This window comes from Callithrix jacchus, chromosome 14, assembly GCF_049354715.1.
Source record: "Callithrix jacchus isolate 240 chromosome 14, calJac240_pri, whole genome shotgun sequence".
Classification (NCBI taxonomy): Eukaryota; Metazoa; Chordata; class Mammalia; order Primates; family Cebidae; genus Callithrix; species Callithrix jacchus.
The window spans coordinates 90,870,876-90,883,874 of record NC_133515.1 but is presented as its reverse complement, the minus strand read 5'-3'; the positions used below and the strand labels follow the sequence as shown (position 1 = coordinate 90,883,874).

Sequence of the window (12,999 nt, the reverse complement as noted above, 5' to 3'; positions counted from 1 at the left end):
ATTTTTGGTAGAGATAAGGCTTCACCATGTTGACCAGGCTGATCTCAAACTCCTGACCTCAGGAGATCCACCCACCTCAGCCTCCTAATGTGCTGGGATGTGAGCCACTGTGCCCAGCTTAAGCTAATAATTTTCAACAATTTTTCCACTGTGACTCTAAGTAATGGCTCACCAACAGTATAAAATTAACCTCCTAAACTGGAACTCAAATATATCGCTGGTGGGAATATAAAATAGATCAACTGTTTTGGAAAACAATTCAGAAGTTCCTCAAAATGTTAAACATAGGTTGCCATGTAAGTCAGCAATTCTACCCCTAAGTATGAGTCCAAGATAAATGAAAATATATATATGTCCCAAAACCTGTACACAAGTTCTCACAGCAGCATTAGTCATAATATCCAAAAAGTAGAAGCAACCAAGTGGAAACAAATGTCCATCAACTACATATGAATGAATAAACAAAATGTGGTACATTTGACATAAAAAGGAATGAAGTACTGATCCATGCTACAACATTGATGAATCTTGAAAACATTACGGTAACTAAAAGAAGTGAGTCACAAAAGACCATATATTGTATAATTCCATTTATATGAAATGTTTAGGATAGGCAATTTTATAGACACAGAAAGTAGACTAGTAGCTACCTAGAGCTAGGGGTGCTGAGGAAAATGGAAAGTGACTGCCATTGGGTATAGGAGGTTATTTTAAGAATGACGAAAATGTTCAAAATTAGATAGTGAAACTGGTTGCACAAGTCTGTGAATATACTAAAAACACTGAACTATAAATTTTAAAAGGGTGAATTTTATAATATATGTCACAACAGAGCTGGTTTTTTTAAAATCCATTCACATGGCATGTAAGGTATTTTAGGGTCTCTCTTCTGTCTACCTTTCCAGAGCTGAAATATCTCCCCACCTCCACCTCCATTTGATTTTATTCCCATGCCCCCTCTCTCTGCACCTGTGGAACTACCTACCTTCTGAGTAACACTTCCACTAATGATAGCTTCCTTTGCCACCATCCCATTTTGTCTTGTATTATCTCATTAAACTACATACCAGCTAGCATTGTTACTTTGTTTCCATGCCTGCCCTACTTCTATTAGACCATGAGCTCCTCTGAATGGCTCTTCAACTTCATATACCTAGTGCCCAGCAGTCAGCCACATGGTAGGCACTAAAATATTATTTAATAAGCACAGGTTAGGCGGGGCGTGGTGGCTCACGCCTGTAATCTCAGCACTTTGGGAGGCTGATGTGGGTGGATCACGAGGTCAGGAGTTCAAGACCAGCCTGGCCAACATGGTGAAACCTCATCTCTACTAAAAATATAAACTTAGCTGGGCATGGTGGTGGGCACCTGCAATCCCAGCTACTCCAGAAACTGAGGCAGGAGAATTGATTGAACCTGGGAGGCAAAGATTGCAGTGACCCAAGATCGTGCCACTGCACTCCTGTCTGGGTGACAGAGCAAGACTCTGTCTAAAAAACAATAATAATAAAATAAGCACGGGTTAGCATTCTTTCAACTGCACAGAAGAAAACTCAGCAACTTGAGTTTGAATCCCAATGCGAGTACTTCCTAGCTTTGTGAACTTCCACATGACAGAGCTTCAATTTCCTAACCTAGTAATGTGGATACAATAGACCCCCTTAACTTTCTGAAGTTTCATTTTCTGAAGTTTCAGTTACCTGTGGTCAACCATGGTCTCAAAATATAAAATGGAAAATTCCAGAAATAACCATAAATTTTTAATTGTGCACCATCCTGAGTATCCTGGTAAAATCTTGTATTGCCCTCCTCCATCCCAACCAGGACAAAAGTCATCCCTTTATCCAGGGATACCTTTGTCCAGGGTATCCACTGTGTCTACACTGCCTGCCCATCAGTCATTTAGTAGCTGTCTCACTTAGCAGATTGACTATCACAGTATCACAGTGCTTGTGTTCAAGTAACCCTTATTTTACTTAGTAATGACCCCAAAGTGCAAGAGTAGTGATGCTGGTAATTCGAATATGCCAAGGAGAGGCCACTTCCTTTAAGTGAAAAGGTGAAAGTTCTCAACTTAATATGGAAAGGAAAAATTTGTATGCTGAGGTTGCTAAGACCTACTGTAAGAACAAGTTTCATATCTCTGAAATTGTTAACAGTACATTGTTATAATTGTTCGATTTTATTATTAGTTATTAATCTCTTACTGTGCCTAATTTATAAATTAAACTTTATCATAGGTACGTATATACAGAAAGAAACATAGTGTCAGTGTATACAGGGTTCTGTATTATCCATGGTTTCAGGCCTCCCCTAGGGGTTTTGGAATGTATTCCTTGCAGACAAGCAAGTACTACTGTAATTGTACCTAAATGCCGGGTTATTTTAAGGCTTAGATATCACGTCTAGAAAACATCTGGCACATAGAAGATTCCCGTAAATGATGATGATTGCAATTATTTCAACATTATTTTCATTAGAATCATTAATTTGTTTTACTGAAACAAATTGGAGTTTTTCCAATTATTAATAAAAGGACATGTTTTTCTCACTTTAACCAATATTTGAGAAAAAAAGTTATTATAATTTCTAGAGGCTTAAGTCCAAATATACAAAGCATTAAGACCTAAATCCTCAAAGATAACTTCTCTATACAAACTTAGTTCTTAATTCTAGTTCTGCAATTTAGCAACTTCAGTTTAGATTTTTTTTTTAAGCTGGAGTTTCATTCTTGTTGCCCAGGCTAGAGTACAATGGTGTGATCTCAGCTCAGTGCAACCTCCACCTCCTAGGTTAAAGCGATTCTCCTGCCTCAGACTCCCACCGCCATTCCCGGCTAATTTTTGTGTTTTTAGTAGAGACAGGCTTTCGTCATGTTGGCCAGGCTGGTCTTGAACTCCTAACCTCAGGTGATCCACCCGCCTCAGCCTCCCAAAGTGCTGGGATTACAGGCATGAGCTACCACGCCCAGCTTCTTTAGATTTTTAAGCACAAATTATAAGCTCTGATTTTTATAAATGTTGAGTTTAGCCTTCAAAGAATCAACCAATAAGGCAGGAGGCATAGAAGAACAGGAAGAGTAAACTAATACTGAAATTAGTTAGTACTCAAATTCTATTGAAGATTTAAATTAAACCAATTTTCAAAGAATAGTCAACAACTCTGAACAAAACAATTCACCCACATAAAGGGGAATAAAAACACCTAAGAATAGCTTGTGACTCAGCCTGTATCCGTATAAGAGGTACTGAGGGGAGCTGACTATTTAGCCTATAGTTATCTGTCTCATATCAAGACTAAATAAATATAACAGCAAAACTATTTACTTGACATGAATTAAAAGTACAGAGGAAAAAAATTTCAGATAGATGCTTCACTTTCAAGTAAAATATCACCTCTTTGAAACAAAGACAACTTTTAAGTTTTGAAGCCATACAAGAAAACAAAAGAAAGAATAAACAAATTCTATATAATCTATATAATAAATATTTAATACTTCTTTGAAAACAAACTTAAAACGTAAAGAAATGAGGAAAAATCGTAACACATGATCAGCAGTTAATATTTTTAATGTACACAGGGTTATTAAAATAGATAACGAAAACACTAAGACCTCTAATAATCTATGAAAGAAGAAATAAAAGTAGCTAATAAATGTTAAAATCTTTAATAATGAAGAAAACGAGGCTAGGCACAGTGGTTCATGCCTGTAATCCCAGCGCTTTGGGAGGCTGAGGGGGGGGCGATTTGTTTGAGCTCAGGAGGTCGAGACCAGCCTGGGAAACGTGGTCTCAATAAAAACTACAAAAAAATTAGTTGATCCCAATGGGAGGCTCAGGTCGGAGGATGGCTTGAGCCCAGGAGAAGGAGGCTGCAATGAGCTGAGATGGCAGTAAGCTGAGATCCTGCCACTGCACTCCAGCCTGGGCAACAGAGCCAGACCCTGTCTCAAAAACAAAACAAAACACTGGCTAACACCCAGGACTGGCAAAGATGAACGAAACTGGGTGCTTGCGGTCATAGTCCATGGGAGTGCATACTGTTATAACTCTTCAGAAGGCACTCTGAAAACATATACCAAGACTCCTACCAACATTCTTATCCTATAAATCAATAATTTCACTTCTGAGAATCTGTCATAAGAAAATAACAGGAAATGTGGGAAATGCTTTAATTACAAAGCTTAGCAGCATTAGTAATCATTGAAAAAAAACTACAAAATCAATGTCCAAAAATAAAGGAATATACTAAGTATCATGCTTCCACTTAAAATCAAATTCATATATGTGAATTAAATCTCAATAAAGCTATTTTGTGATCAAGTTCAGTGAGATCACGTAATAACATGAAAACTCCTTATATTCTTACAACTTAAAACTTACATTTTTATATAAATGTGCATATTTATCATTATGAAAATTAAAACAGCAGCCATCAATCATCAATATTTACTAAGTGCCAAGCCATACACTACAAGCCATTACAAGTTATCATGGTTACCTTGTTAGCACTGATACCATCACCACGCTCATCCTGGAAGGGTCTCAGGCCCAGGGACATCACCAACTGCGGGGCTGGCCCAAGATAAATCACACTTTAAAGGAGGCCTCACTAAACATTTTCATAGGCCCCTTGGGAATGTTAAAAACAAATTTGGAAATTGAGCCCAGTGGGACTGCGGGTCTGTTCTACCCTACTTTCCAGCCTTCTTATATAGATTATTCTGATAGTAAGATTAAAAATTAAGGGCAAAAAGGCTAATTTACTTTCCAGTCACTGGGTAAAACAAAGATCAAAATAAGGACTATGTTAGGTTAGTTTGAAATTTGTCACTGAATCAAGTTAAAATAAGGGGTAACATTAGGCACTTACACTAGGCAGAAGTCACTGTGCTAAGCATTTTATGTTACATGTAACAATAGTAGGAGCTGGTAATATTTCCTCGTTTTACAGATGAGGAGACAGAAGCTAAAGAGAATTAAAGTAACTTGCCCAAAATCATACAGTTATTTGGTGTCAGAGCTGGTAGCAGGAGGTCTAAGTTCAGAGGCTATACTCTTTTACTCTATAGTTATGATAAAAATAAATGAAATTTTTATTACAACCACATAAACTTTATCTAAAATGAATATGCATTCACGAAGAAAATGATCCAAAGAACATGAAACAGTTGGTTAAATAAAACGAGTGTTTAGCATCTGGTAACAGTCCCCTAATCCACTAAATGTCTGTCATAATCCTCTGCTGGCTACACAAGTAAATAAATCATTTAATGTCCTGATGCAGCTATGAAATTATATTTTGAGTGAACCTCTCAAAACAATACTATACATTCTGCAAATGAAATATGCTGCCCTCCTGGAGCTGTGAAAATATATAATTCTTGATCTATTAACTGTCCTAACTCTGTTCGGTTTCCTCCCTTCCTCTCCCACTTTCTCTTTGCTGTCATATCCTTTAAGACCAGTTTAGTTTCTCCTCCTCAAGAATACCTATATTCACACTTTACTCAAGAGAACTCTAACATTAGTGTCTGTGCTCTACAGCTCTGCAAAATCAAAAAAATGAACTCAAGTAAAAAATACAGTATTTCTGATGTACCTTCAACTTTAGATCTATCCACTTACAGAACTAATTGTAAACATTCTTATTTTTCTACTTCATACTTGGAATCCTGTCTTTAACAATCAGCACACAGTAACCAAAACAGACATAGAGGCCAATGGGCCAATGGAACAGAACAGAGACCTCAGAAATAACATCACACCTGTACAACCATCTGATCTTCGACAAACCTGACAAAAAAAAAAAAAATGGGGAAAGCATCTTCTATTCAGTAAATGGTGTTGGGAAAAACAGGATAGCCACATGCAGAAAACTGAAACTGGACCCCTTCCTTACACACTATAGAAAAGTTAATTCGAGATGAATTAAAAGACTTAAATGTAAAATCCAAAACCATAAAACCCTAGAAGAAAACCTAGGCAATATCATTCAGGACATAAGCATGGGCAAAGACTTCATGATAAAAATGCCAAAAGCAATTGCAGCAAAAGCCAAAGTTGACAAATGGGACCTAAAGCTTCTGCAGAGCAAAAGAAACTATCATCAGAATGAACAGGCAACCTACAGAATAGGAAAACATTTTTGCGATCTACCCATCTGACAAAAGTCTAATATCCAGAATTCACAAGGAACTTAAACATATTTACAAGAAAAAAACAACCCCACCAAAAAGTAGGCAAAGGATATAAACAGACACTTCTCTAAGACATTTTCACGGCCAACAAACATATGAAAAAAAGCTCAACAAATGCAAATCGAAACCACAATGAGAGATACCATCTCACACCAGTCAGAATGGTGATTATTAAAAAGTCAAGAAACAATAGCTGCTGGTGAGGCTGTGGCAAAATAGAAGAACATTTTAACACTGTTGGTGGGAATGTAAATTGGTTCAACCATTGTGGAAGACAGTATGGTGATTCCTCAAGGATCTAGAACCAGAAATACCATTTGACGCAACAATCTCATTACTGAGTATACATGCAAAGGAATATAAGTCATTCTACTATAAAGACACAATTCACAGGTATGTTTATTGTGGCACTATTTACAATAGCAAACACAGGGAACCAACCCAAATGCCCATCAATGATAAACTGGATAAAGAAAATGTGATACATATACACCATGGAATACTATGTAGCCATAAAAAGGAATGAAATCATATTCTTTGCAGGGACATGTATGAAGCTGGAAGCCATTATCCTCAGCAAACTAACACATGAACAGAAAACCAAACACCTCATGTTCTCATGCATAAGTGGGAGTTGAACACTGAGAACACATGGACACAGAGAGGGGAACAACACACACCAGGGCCTGTTTCAGGGTGGGAAGTGAGGGGAGGGAACTTAGAGGTTGGGTCAATAGGTGCAGCAAACCAGCATGGCACACATATAACTATGTAACAAACATGCACGTTCTGTACATGTATCCCGTATTTTTTTTTTTCGAAGAAATAAAGGGAAAAAATCGGCACCCAAGTCTGCCTTCTTCAAAAATCGTTTTTCCACAAATTTTTTTCCATAAATAAGGAAACTAAAAAAACTAGAATCCAAAAAAAGAAAAAGAAAATGTACTGTTAGATAGTAATAAATATATCACATTTTTGGTAATGTAACTTGTTTATTCTGAATCATTTCTGGAACTTGTTAATATAAACATTTTACAAGTTAAATTTAATACATAAAAATGCTACTTAATGAGTACTAATATGTACTCTCACTCATTTACCAACAAGTATTTTTTACTGAACCATATAACTTTTTTTTTCTTTTTTGAGACGGAGTCTCACTCTGTTGCCTAGGCTGGAGTGCAGTGGTACGATCTCAGCTCACTGCAACCCCCACCTCCAGGGTTCAAGTGATTCTCCTGCCTTAGCCTCCTGAATAGCTGGGACTACAGGGGTGCACCACCATGCCCAACTAATTTTTTGGGTTTGTTTTTTTTTTTAAGTAGAGATGGGGGTTTCACCATATTGGCCAGGCTGGTCTCGAACTCCTGACCTCGTGATCCACCCACCTTGGCCTCCCAAAGTGCTGGGATTACAGGTATGAGCCACTGCACCAGGCCCATATAACTCTTTTTAAAAGTTATGAACCAAGATGACTATACCAGATAAGGCCCAGGTGCTGAAGTTAAAAGGATCTTGGCTTGAAACCTGGCTATCTGGCTATTGTACTTACTAGCTCAGAGACCTAGAGTTGTCAGTTAAACTTCAGGTTACATTTCACTTATCTTTTTGATGAGAGAATAATAATTACTCCTAGGGTCTTAGTAAGCTTTAAATGATTATGTAAAACAGCACAGAGTTTAACATGCAGTTACAGTTTTGATAAATGACAACCATGGTAAACATATTTTAATACTGAAGAAAGTATAGTTGAAGGATACAGCCAATATGTGACCCTTTTGTCTTATTGAAGATGGACATTTGTGACACTCTACAATACATTAAAACTAAAAATCCTAAGGTTTCATAAGGAATTTTCTACTTTTAAAAAAAGATATACTGACTATATAAGGTAAAATGATTTTTTAAAAGAAAAAAGAAAAGCTTGCTGAAAGCTGCCGAGTTTGACTTATGGTTGGGGTACATGCTATTTTTGTGAAAATACCAATTTTGTAACACTATTAATCCAATCCCCAGAACACGCCTAACACACCTCCTCATATTCAGGAGAGATCAAGATTTTAGCCTTGAGATGTACTGAACAATGGTACCTCCCTGCTCAATAGTTCTGTACAGGTCAAGTTTTCTCCGACGAGTTTACCTGTCATTATTATAAAGGTGAGCACAGGGAATAGTTATCAATGCATGGAAGGGTGAAAAAATGCAAGCTTTTCAACTACTTATTAATACTACAATGCACATTCTTCCACATTTTCAAAAACATAAAATACATCCACTTTACTTTTTAAATTACAAGAGCATCACAGGCACGGCCAAAAAAACCTAAAGGTGAACACATCAGAGTTGTCAGTATCTTTAAATTTTGAGGGATGTCATTAATTCACGTAAATGTTTTATCTGATGTTTCTAGGTAGGTTTTGGGTTTTATCACTGATTAACAATATAGCAAACTAGCACAGAGAGAGAGGCAATTAATTTTTTGAAACTCTTAAGAAGCTTTAACCTACAAGAGCTTATGCTACCTAAACTGAGCTGACTAACAAACACAAAAGTTCAAGTCACACCTTGCCTATTTCTGAGTAAGCAAGCAAACACTAGTGAAACAAACCAGAAGCGTGAAGCACAGCAAGTTATTTCTCTGCTAACAATTCCCATCATAAAGGGGTGGCTCTATCAAAAAATATTCCTATTTCATTATTAACACAAGTTTCAAACAAAGCACACTTGCCATTGGTAATTCTGGAGCGACAAAGGGCATAATTAATAAATCCCAATGGATTACCTTTCTACAGAATGCAAAGCCATCTGCAGTTTCAGCCTCGGTTTACCCATTCGCTATGCACATGCAGACGTCTTTAAAACAAACAAAAAGCAATAAACTTTATCTGTCCTGAGAAATTATATCGCTCGGTGCTTCCTGTATACCCTGGAAGTCAATAACGCTGAAGGTAAATTTTAACATTTCCAACTCCCGCGGAACGCGAGCCGTGGACGCCAAGCATCCGCCCACTGGCCTCTCGTGACTCGGGCTACTTTGACGCACCGGGATGCGGCTCACCTGACATTCCGCACCAACCCTTGCCAGCAAGGAAAACCAACTCCGCGAAAATAAAATGGGTCCCCGAGGAGACGTGCGGGTGCCCCCAGAGCTCTCTTCTGCTCGCACCCCAAAAGCTAGGGGCCACGCCGCCCCCGACCCTCGCCGGCGTCCGCCACCTGCCAGACGAGGCCGCGACCGGGGGCCGGGGTTCGGCCGCAAGGAAGGGGAAGCCCAGCCCAGGCCCCCTCGGCGTCCGCCCCGGCCCGGCGGCAAGGGAAGGAACCCGGGGCCAGAGGCTTCCGCCCGCCGCCGCCGAGCCCGCTAGGGGCCTAGCTCGGGGGCCTTCCGTACTCCGGAGGACCCGTCCCCGTCGTGCGGAGCGCGCAGCCGCCTCAGCCCAACCCGCGGAGCCTCGAGGCGGCGGGCGCAGCGTCCGCACCTGCCCTTCGCCTTGCGGCAGCCCCGCGAGCAGCTTCACCCACCTGGCGCCTTCGCCGCTCCTCCCTCACGTCACAGCGCGACTTCGCGCTCCTCGGCACCAGCAACCTGGGAGCGGGCAGGCGCTGGGAGACCCTGCTCTGCCGCCGTCGCCGCCGCTGCAGCCGGCTTGGTCGTCAGGCCGCCGCCAGCGAACCTGTTGCGTAGCCTGTCACGGCCGCTTGGGCTCCGCGGGCGCCGCCTCAGCCCCACAACAACATGGCGGCCGCGGCCTCCGCAGGAAGCCGGGGGGCGGGGAGGTAGGCGCCGGGCCGGGCAGCAGACGGCCCGCCCGCTGCCGGGCACCGACTCCCCACCCTCGGGAGCCCGAAACTGCCCGGGCGTGGCTCCTCGCCCCCGGAGTTCCGGAGCACTGATCCCTGAAGGTCGGCTCGGAATCGCTAGGGCCCGAAGTGCTCCTCTCTGCCCTCGGGGAAGCCCCGAAGCCCCAGACCTGGCAGCCCTTCCTGGAGCTGCGGAGACCCACCTGGCTCCTCCTCCCTGAGGTGACATGCTAAGCTTGGGTGGTGCTTTTCCTGCCACGACAGACCCCGGGGTTTTGGAAAGTGCCAAGCAGTGCCTGGCACATCCCTGTTGCACCCACACGGGGCTTTCCCTGGAACCTTCGCACTCGCCGAAATTTGCTCCACTGATCTGGGGGCACGAGTTCTCTGGGAATTGGGGGGTGGAAGGTGGGAAGGAGGTTCTATTGCCTCTTCAACCCTTCTCTGGGATCTGAAGGACTTCATCATACCTGAGGGTCATCCATTCACTAACCTTTGCCCTCCTCCTGACACACGCAGAGCGTCCCCGGGGAGCACCCTCTACCCTATTCACACTCCCAGGAGCAGCAGGAAGACTCTGTGCCCAGAGAGCGCCAAAGCTCAACTTTCTTCCCCACCCCATAGCCAAGGAACAGTTTTAGCTCAAACTCAGAATGTGTCTCCTTTTTCTCCCCTCCCAGTTCCTGGTCTTGCCCTTCACCAGGCTCTCCTTTAAGGGAAAGGCTTTCTTTTGATTGGGGTGAGGTAGGAGTTAGTATTTCCTAATGAACATAACCAAATGTAAGACTCAAGATTTTGGAATGTAAGATCCAAGGTTGGTTCCTTCCTTCCTTCCTTCCTTCCTTCCTTCTTCCTTCCTTCTTCCTTCCCTCCGCCATGCCTGGCTAATTTTTGTATTTCTAGTAGAGAGTGTTTCACCATGTTGGCCTGGCTGGTCTCGATCTTTTGACCTCGTGATCTGCCTGCCTCACCCTCCCAAAGTGCTGGGATTACAGGCATGAGCCACCACACCTGGCCAAGACCCAAGATTTCTTTGGCTTTTAGGAGGAGGGCGAGGGCGGGTCCAGCATCCAAAACTGGTATCCCCATGATTTGATCTTTGTTAGAGAAACACAGGCCATGCTCTTCTGGGTTTAGATAGCAACAGTGTTTTAATTTAAAATATACAGTGGATCAGATCATTTTGTATTGCTTGGTCCAGTCTGGCCAGGCTTTTTTATTTTTTTCTAGTATTGACATTTTCTTCTCCTTGAGTAAGATAATGTCTTGAGCCAGATCAAATGGCCCCATGGCATCTTCTCATTCCTTACCTGTTGAGGCAGGTGAAGGTGAGAGGGCTGCAAATCCAGGCCTATCTGAACTGGTCAGCCAGCTCACAAGGAATTTAGCAAACATTGATGATGATAAACAGGCTTGTCCCGCTCTCACACTCAGTGTTTTTCCTAAGTCTTTGATTAGAACCTGACTGAGACCTGACAGACAGGTCCTGAGCTTCAGTGACACAGAGAGGCCTGACTCTTCTATCAGTCTAGGAGTCCCCTCACTTGCTGGGGACCAACCAATCTGTCCTCATCTGCAAACAAACCACCCAGGCCAAGGACAGCAATCTTGAGCACATGGCCTCATTCCCATTGCAGACTTCACCAGTTAACTGATACCCGCTTTTGGGGCTCATATTTGAGAGTCAAGGCCCCAGAATCCTTCTCAACATAGTGCTCCAGAGAGTCGGCCTGAGAGGTAAAACCTATTTTTTATTCCTGTTAGGCAAATAGCCAGTGTTCATTTTTCTCCCGTCCTTTGACCAATGTAATTTGTGTTTTGGGGTTCTAGACCTGGTGCTATTCACCCTGAGTCCTCTTTCCTTCTAAAGGAGGTGCCAGATCTCGACAGGACACAAATGGAATTTGTAGAAAGAGATTCTTATAAAGGAATAATAAATTTTAAAAATTTACAAGCCCCTCTAAAATAAACCAAAAAGCTAACAACCTCTGGTGGAAATCAGAGTTCTGAATGCATGCCTACAGTATCCCAAGCACTAAAACAGCTATCCCAGGGTTCCTTCAGAACTTTGAGGCCAGTTTGTCCATCTTGTCCTACTGTATCATAGCCCAAAATACAAGCACCTCCAGTTATCTATCTTCTCTGTCACACATACCTCGCACCCTGTGTAAATTCAGTGATAAATTTAGGCAACATTAAGCATTTGGTGATTGGATGTAATGAAAAAGAAGGAGTAAAGGGTTCTGGGGTAATGGTAGTTCTATTCAACAACATAAAGAATGGAATACAGGAGGGAAGCACAGACCTTGGAAGTGGCTGAAGAAGTATTTTCCTTATTCCTCAAACTGCTTCCAGATCCTAGTTTTCCACTCACATGCAAAAGCCCCTTCGCCTGTGAGGCCTATAACACTAACTACACCCATCCTCAATCCTTGTCCTTTACCATCTTCCCTTGCACTCAATATATTCATCAAGAATTTCTGCGCATGAAGCAGCCAGTACTCTCCGCCCAGGGCCTTCATCATCCTTAGTGTCTTTTAGTATTCATGATTCACTTAGGTGATGCAACCACCATCCCAGTTCCTTGACTTCCTCTTCTCATAGGGTGACCTTGGAAGTGTATCTGTACATTTCCTGCTTGGTATTCTCCAAATCCCACCACCTTTGTTTACCTCTGGCACCAGCTGGAAATCAAATACCTAGAGGAACTACGTCTTACCATGTTACATTGCTCTTCCCCTAGTTCTGCCACAATCCAGGCAAGATTCTTAGACTTGTACCTGATAACCTAGCTTTTAGCCTGGGAGCATTTAGTTGTGATCTGTTTTGTTTTCCATGTATCATTGATCCTTCTCCTCAGCATATCTCAGCATATGATAGAGCATATCTTATGCTCTATCAATCTCCCCTCATGTTAGTTTTCAACGATTCCATTCTTTACCCCATTTCTACCATGTTTACCCTCAAAACAAACCTGCAGTATAAGAAGAGTCTAGAAT

The 12,999-nt window shown here is 41.8% G+C and overlaps 1 protein-coding gene across 11 annotated transcripts in view; it reads right to left on the bottom strand.

The window, feature by feature from the left end:
- Positions 1 to 10,367, bottom strand: part of ITSN2 (intersectin 2) — a 171,205-nt gene extending 160,838 nt beyond the window's left edge. For 7 of the 11 annotated variants that reach the window (XM_035273049.3, XM_035273054.3, XM_078349821.1 and 4 more), the window contains exon 1: positions 9,722 to 9,953. The gene's annotated coding sequence lies outside the window, so the exon portion shown is untranslated. Of the gene's footprint in view, positions 1 to 8,981; positions 9,211 to 9,721; positions 9,954 to 10,203 lie in introns of those variants that run through there. The other 4 variants (XM_035273051.3, XM_078349823.1, XM_078349820.1 and 1 more) reach the window with 3 other exon arrangements.
- Positions 10,368 to 12,999: the final 2,632 nt, after the last annotated feature.